The 7210-nt window shown below is 45.7% G+C and overlaps 1 non-coding gene across 1 annotated transcript; it reads left to right on the top strand.

Moving 5' to 3' along the window:
- Positions 1-919: 919 nt before the first annotated feature.
- On the top strand, positions 920-1055 carry LOC129675382 (small nucleolar RNA SNORA17). The gene has a single exon (XR_008719921.1). It is a non-coding gene; the product is annotated as a small nucleolar RNA SNORA17 (small nucleolar RNA).
- The last annotated feature ends 6155 nt before the right edge of the window (positions 1056-7210 follow it).

Below are 7210 nucleotides of genomic sequence, written 5' to 3' on the forward strand. Positions count from 1 at the left end.
GTATATTCTTCACATAAGGGAATTGTCTAATGATTGTTAGCTGACTTGACCAAATCACTCGGGTCCAAAATTAGTAGCCTCACTGGGAGAGAAGGAATGTATTTACATTTGCAAGTTGGGTTTGAATAGTAATTTGGGTTTCGCTTGATCCTAAAAATAAGCTAGAGTGAGCACTTCTTACCCCTGTCCACAGAGGATGAAGCAGTTCCTAGGAGATCTTATCAGGCAACGTGGGAAAACACTGATTTTGTGTCTCTGGGAATTTTTTTTTTTTTTTTATAGTTGTGTTAGGATTCTTGTTTCTCTCCAAATGGCAGTTGATTTACAAGCCAGTAAGCTTAGTATGTAGCTGTTTACACATCTACTGCCCACGGCTGCGTGAGAGTGTGGCAGTACGGCAAGTACGCATGTGTGTGCGGTAGGTATGCCTATGTGTGCATGCATGTGTGTGGCATGTGCACCTAGGTATGCGCATGCATGGATGGGTGTGTTATATGTGTGTGTGTGTGGTGTGTACAGGGGTGTGCAGACGCATGTGTCTTTATCCGCACACAGTAAAAGTTAAGACACTTTCCACCGCAGGTCAGAATAACAACTTGAGGATATTGGGTTATGAAGTTAATTCAGCCTCTAGAGTCTTCCCGTTTATTCTTTACTTATAAAAACAACAACAACAAAAAAAAGGAAGGTGAACTCCCTTGCCTTTCCTCATTCCCCAGAAGGCTTTGCTCAAAGAAACAATTCCTTGTGTCTACAGAAGAAACTGTGACTATTAGAAGCTAGATTACCATTTCAATGGCTTCTGACATTGAGGGGTTTTCAAACCATTCCAGCAGGGCTGATTTGAAGATTTAGATTAAAAGCGGGCACTGTAGTGGGTGTCCCCTACATGAGCTCATTTACATTCGCAGCAGTCTCCCCTGCCCCTAGAGGCACTGCAGGCGTGGCTGCTGTGTCACGCTTGCAACAGTAGGTGGCAGAAAGGAGAGAAGCTGTGTCTGTGCTCCTCGTCCTGACCCTTGAGCACCTGAATGATTAGTGAGTAGCCTCACGCTCCCTGAAAAAAGTGAGCCCGACAGACCACAGTCTGAGATGACTTCAAGTCTCCTGCTGCACAGGCCCAGACAGGCTCCCAGGGCAGGGAGTGAGCCAAGACTAGAAGAACCCTACCTGGACTGCTGGCCCCAGGTGGGAGTGAGCCCAAGACAGATGACACCTGCCTGCCCATAGGGCCTCACGCGTGGGCCTGGGGGAGCTCAAGACAGTCACCAGTCCAGCACCATGGAACTAGCCTGAGATGACCACCAGTCATCACTACACAGGCCTGGGGTTGGGACAGACCATGCCTGAGATGACTACTGCCAAGTGCCATGATGCTTAGGCAAGGGCATAGCACTCCTGAGACCACCGGCGAGATGACCCCAGACGCTCAGAGACCCCTGGTGCCACTAAGAGGAGCAAGTAAGTGGTAGAGAAATGGAAGACAAAGAAAAACAGAGGATGTGGGCACAATGAACGAAGGCTTGAGGGTCATGAGGAACAGCCTGATGTGAGTAGCCAGTGATGTCACCTGAGACCACGGTGGGGTCCTGTGCTGCTACGGAGGGCCATATCTGGGTCCATGGCGCTGCAGTAGCAGGGGTCTGTTACCACCAAAGGCCAGGTGTTGATGTCTCTGATCTGGGCTGCCTCCTGGGGACATGTTGATGTCTGAGGGCCGTACGGAACTGGTCTTATCCCTCTCCTGGAGACCTTGGAAGAGCTGGCACGGAAGCATGTGAGAGCAGGACAGCTGCCCCTGTCCCTCACCTGCTGCAGCACTTGGGAGAACAGGCCCTGCCCCTCACCTGGGCGCACAGTAGAGCTGGCCTTGGATGTGAGGGTTGAGGGTTAGCCAGCCCTGAGGACAAGAGTGCAGGAGAGCCGAACCTGACTCTTGTCTAAAGTGCAATGGGGAAAGATGTCCTTCCCTTCCTCGTCTCTTGTCACCTATGGCAGGTGGGAGAGCTGGGTCTGGGGTCCTGAGAGTGGGAGAACTAGTTCTGTCTTTTGCCTGCTGCAGCAGTTGGGAGAGTGGACCCTGCATCTTGCCTGGGCAGCACAGTAGAGCTGGCCCTGATGGTGTGGGTGTGGATGACCCAGCCCTGAGGACCCGAGAGTGGGAAAGCTTCTTGCTGCTTCTTGCTGGTAGCATTGGATGGGCCATCTGGGGCAGGGCAGGAGAGCTCACCCGGATGGTGTGGGTGCGGGAGAGCTCTCAGGCTACCAGCTCAGATAACTCTCAGGGCCAGATCCAGGGCTTTGAATTGGACCACCTCAACATCGATACACTGCTGGAGTTCATGAAGGGGCTTGTTCTACAGATACAAAACTACAGCATTTCCATGACACAGGGCAAGAACAGGATATGTGGGAGGAGTCCCAGTGAGGTTCCAGTATTGATAAGCGTAGTGGACCAATGACTCATTGCAATGGACATTTGCAAGCAAAGAAGTGTGGACAAAAGGATATACTGTGTGACCAATTGTGACAGACTACAGCTTCCACAATGAGATTTTTTTCCCTCTGTTGGGGAAGGGGGGAGGTTGTGAGAGTGGAAGATGAGTATGAGGGGACCAGGAGACGGATGGCATTGGGGTGCATGTAGTGAAATTCACAGAGAACCAATAAAAAGTTTTTTTAAAAAAAAACTCACAGCAGTTTTGTGGGGGAATTGTGACCACTTTTTTTTTTTTTTTTTTTTTTTTTTTTTTTTTTTTGTGGATGTGCAAATAAAGGCTGCGAGAGTTTAGGTTGTTTATACCTGGGATGTTGCCATGAAGTGGTGTGGCTTTTCTGAAATATTTTTACAAAATCATCCTTATCCCTGGAATGAAGTTTCTTAGAGCTTAATAACTTAGAATTTAATTTGACTTCGAGTGGGATTTTTTTTTTGTATTTTTATTAATTATTTTTTTAATTTTTATTTTTTTAATATTAGTTACAGTTTATTCACTTTGTATCCTAGCTGTATCCCGCTCCCTCATTCCCTCCCAATCCCACCCTCCCTCCCTCATCTCCTTCTTGTCCCTTTCCAAGTCCACTGATACGGGAGGTCCTCCTCCCCTGGGCTTTTCTTTTCTTAATTCTTGAAATTAACAATTAACTTTTCAATTGTGAATTGGTAAGACACAGGGACTCTTGTGTCAAATGGGAAGAAAGTAGGCTTTTGTAGTGAGGTAAAATTACTAGTTAGGAATCATATGGCTTTGAATAAGATACAAATGTTATCTGAAGTTCAGCCTCTAAAAAATGAAGACAACAGTGTCTGATTCACTCCCTAGACATGGCTGGGTGAAACAAATGATTAAAGAGGTCTAAGAGTCAACCTCATGGTTAGCAGTTAATAAAGTTTAATTCTGCCTTCCTTTTTATTTCTGGTCACCAACTGAATATCCTCCTATTATCACACATTTTCTTCTCAGACTTTCTGCTAACTTTTTCACAGTAGAAGTCTTAGTGATAATATTTAAACATATACATGATGTGGGGTTAACCGGACAGCATAGCAGGAGAGCATAGCCCTGAAGGACTGGGTTGAGTCCCTAGCATCCAATACATGCATGTATATGCAGTAACTACTATTTATTGTTTTACTATACTTTCCCTTTGAATTCTCAGCACAGCCTTATGAGGACAACATCATCGCTAACGCATCTGGTTACCGAGCGGATGGCATCTAAACCCCTTAGCCTCCAGCAGCTTTGTGCAGAAGAGTAGAATAGAGACTTCTAACTGGGCTGGTGAACCTGAGGCGAATGGAAAAAAATGAGTTGTGAGCTGAGTCTGGAAGCCTGAGCATTTGCCTAGCATGTATGAATGGAGGTTCAATGTCTAGTATGTATGTATGGAGAGGGGGGGTTGGATGAACCCTAATTCCATAAGGAACCAACCCCAGAAGGCACCACATTCACCCACACCCAATCCTTACAAGATCAAAATATGTACACGTGGATTGTTGGCTCTTGGCTATAGTTTCTGCCCCTGAAATTCTGATTTTTCATTCTGGTCAGTTTTTTCTTTAATACCTAATACTGCTTGATTTTAAATCATATATTTAGTTATTCACTTGTTATCTGTTTTCCTTCAATACAATGAAAAAAAAATCAGGGGAACAATTCTATGGAGTCTTTGTTTTGTTCCCTGATGAATCTCTAGGCTACTACTTGCAGGTCCAGAGTAAATGCTCACAGGCAATTTTGAATAAGCTGCCAATCATGTGTTGTGCTTAGCCCAGAACCCTGTGATATTTGAAAAAATTTAACCTTAATTCACTTAACAAATATTTCATGCTTATCCCTACCAAATGCCCAACGGGCCCTGGGAACAAAACATGGACTGTGCATCATACATCTCACCCCTACAAGAAGTTGTGAAGGCCACAGACTGAATTGGTTGTGTTTGTGTTCCAGTTCCTGCAAATGGCAGACCTCCAGAGAGGCTTGTTAGGTGAAAGAGCGAGTGGCTCAGCCTGTGAGGAAGGCAGCATTATAATGTGCAGAGGAGGAGATGGAACCGCATGGTTTTGACTCAACATTGCAAGCAAAAAGCCAGGCTTGTGAGCAAGCAAGAGACACTTCTCTTTAGTGATGACCGAGACATGCCATGGGTGGTTTGGGCTTTCCTCTGATTCTGGCCTTTGAGGGCAGGCTCGTGCCTGTTTCTCTTACCTTAGTGTCACTGGTGCCTGCATATTACCTGGCTGAGTGCACTGGGAACACAATCCGTTCATGTGCTGTGTGAGCGAATGGCTTCCAAAAGGCAACTATTTTAAGAGTGTCTATGACAAACTTCTTTAGGCATTTTACCTTTTGAGAAATACCTTATTTGTGTTCCAAAGTCTGTGCTGGTCAGTGAGTGTCTTTAAAAGCTCACTTGAACTTTTTCCTTCTCCTTTTTGGGGTTTGCAAGTTGAACATTCACATTGCTGTCTGTTCCCCACTGACATGGCTAGGGTTAATGGCATATTACCCCCAGGTGGGTGATGGTACTTAAAGTTTTTGTTTTCTGTGCTTGAGTACTGGGCTGTCTGGTCAGTTTTTACATACCCACAGAAGTAGCTGAGAGAAACACTAGCTTGCTGTCTCAGATGATTTTTCAACATGACTGGATTAAGAAACATCTAGGCCTGAGGGCGTCAGTGAAGGACAACTTTAGATACATGCCTGTGAGAGTTCACAAAGAGTAGAGACAGAGTAGGGGAGACCCACTTTGAAGGAGGGAGCACTCCCATGGGCCGGGCACCAAGCTGAATACAATGGGAAAAGCGAGAAAACCATCTGCACACAGGCACCATCTCTCTCTGCTTCCTGATTTGCCCAGATGTGAGCAAGCTACGGTTGCCACAGCTACATGATTCCTCTACTGCCATGCTTTTCCCACCAGGATGTGCTATATCCCCCTAAATGGGGGGTCAAAGCAAATCTTTTCCCTCTCCTGTTATCACTTTCTCCTCAGTATTTTTTTACGGTAGAAACACAGCATATGGAACTTGCAGGCTCTAGGGTCACCTGCTAAGGGTCAGACCTCAACTGGAGCATTTACTAGCCATGTGATCTTGGTTCAGTTGCTAAATTTTGTGCTTTATTATTCTCACCAGCAAAATGGCTGTAATTATCAAATATGCGTTATTGGTATGCATATGTGCATGTCTCACAGAGAACAGTACTGGACATATGGACACTGAATAAATGTTAATTGTGTGACCAGGCAGCTATCAGTTATGTATTCATAAACAAACCTTCCTGCTCTCTATTAGGATGTAGACGCCTTGTTCAGTACTGGGTGTGCAATAAGACACAATCACGCCCTTCAATTTTAGGCGAAGAGAAAAATTTAAAAACGGGGGGGCAGTTATTGTGTAGTGGTTGAGTTTCGGAAGATGGGAGCTGACAATACCTTGGAGGTACACATCAATAACAGCTTTTAATATTGTTGCTAATATTCTCTAGCCCAAGGAAGGCTAGGGAACAGTTCCAGCTAAGTCTAGAAGGGTGACCTGGCATTGAACACTGGAAACCTTAGGGTGTGCAGTTCAAAGGCATTGCAGGGAACAACAGACTAGACTATGCAAATGCCATGTAGAGGCTAACAGGAGGCCTAGACGTTTTGGGTAATGTCCATGGTTCAGCCTGGCTCAAGTTTGAGTTGTGATACAGGTATGATCTGAGGTGCGGATAGAGAATTGCAGACTGAGCCAAATGGTATCCTGAAAGCCAGTATTTTCCAGAATTTATCGTGTTGATAATTGTCTTAGTTAGGGTTTCTGTTATTCTGATAAAATGCCATGACCATAAGCGAAGACTTATTTCATCTTACAAGTCTTAGGTCACACTCTGTCACTGAGGGAAGTCAGAGCAGGACCTCAAGGTGCGAACCTAGAGGCAAGAACGGGAGCACAAGTTATGAAGGGTTGCTGCTCACTGGCTTACTCCTCATGGCTTGTGCAACTTGTGTTCTTATTGCACACAGCACCATGAGCCCAGAGGTGGTAGTGCCCACAGTGACCTGGGCCCTTCCCTATCAATCATTCATCAAGAAAATGCCCCATAGGCTTGTGGACAGGCAGCTCCAGGGAGGGTGTCTTGTCTTTGGAGGTTCATTCTTCCCAAGCATCTAGCTTGTGTCAAGTTGACATAAACTAGCCAGTACAATGTTCCATCTTGAAACTTCGGTAAGGTGCAGGCTAGGAGAGTCTGTTCATCGAACAAGTTTCCAAGTGTTGCTGCTATTGATAGGGGACATCTAAGAAGAGTGAGGGAAGATGCTGTAGAGGTCCGAAAGCTGTTAGAAAGAGAACAGGAAAAGTAAGCAGGAGAAATTGAAAGGTTTCCTCGTTCTCCCTCAGCCTTTGATTTTTCCTGAGTGATATGGGACCTTGCAGTCTACTGCAAGAGCCCCTCCTTTTCCCAGGGAATGTTCTGTCCAAAAGTGGCTGTTTCCCCCTTCTGAGATGACAGCTATACTTGTTTTTATGTTTCCATGAAGGACAGGCTCATCAGAATGCTTCTCAGAGCAGGTCAAGCCCCTCCCCCCCACGCTTCGATATCATTTTGAGATGTTCATTGTAACTGCAGTCCCTTCTCCCTTATGGGCAGTGACAAGTATGGGCTGGTGAAGTTAGAGGGGGTGTTGTAGGTGGTACAACAACATTTTGTGACCATCACAGATG

This window comes from Psammomys obesus, unplaced genomic scaffold (genome assembly GCF_907164565.1).
Source record: "Psammomys obesus unplaced genomic scaffold, mPsaObe1.curated_primary_1811, whole genome shotgun sequence".
Lineage (NCBI taxonomy): Eukaryota > Metazoa > Chordata > Mammalia > Rodentia > Muridae > Psammomys > Psammomys obesus.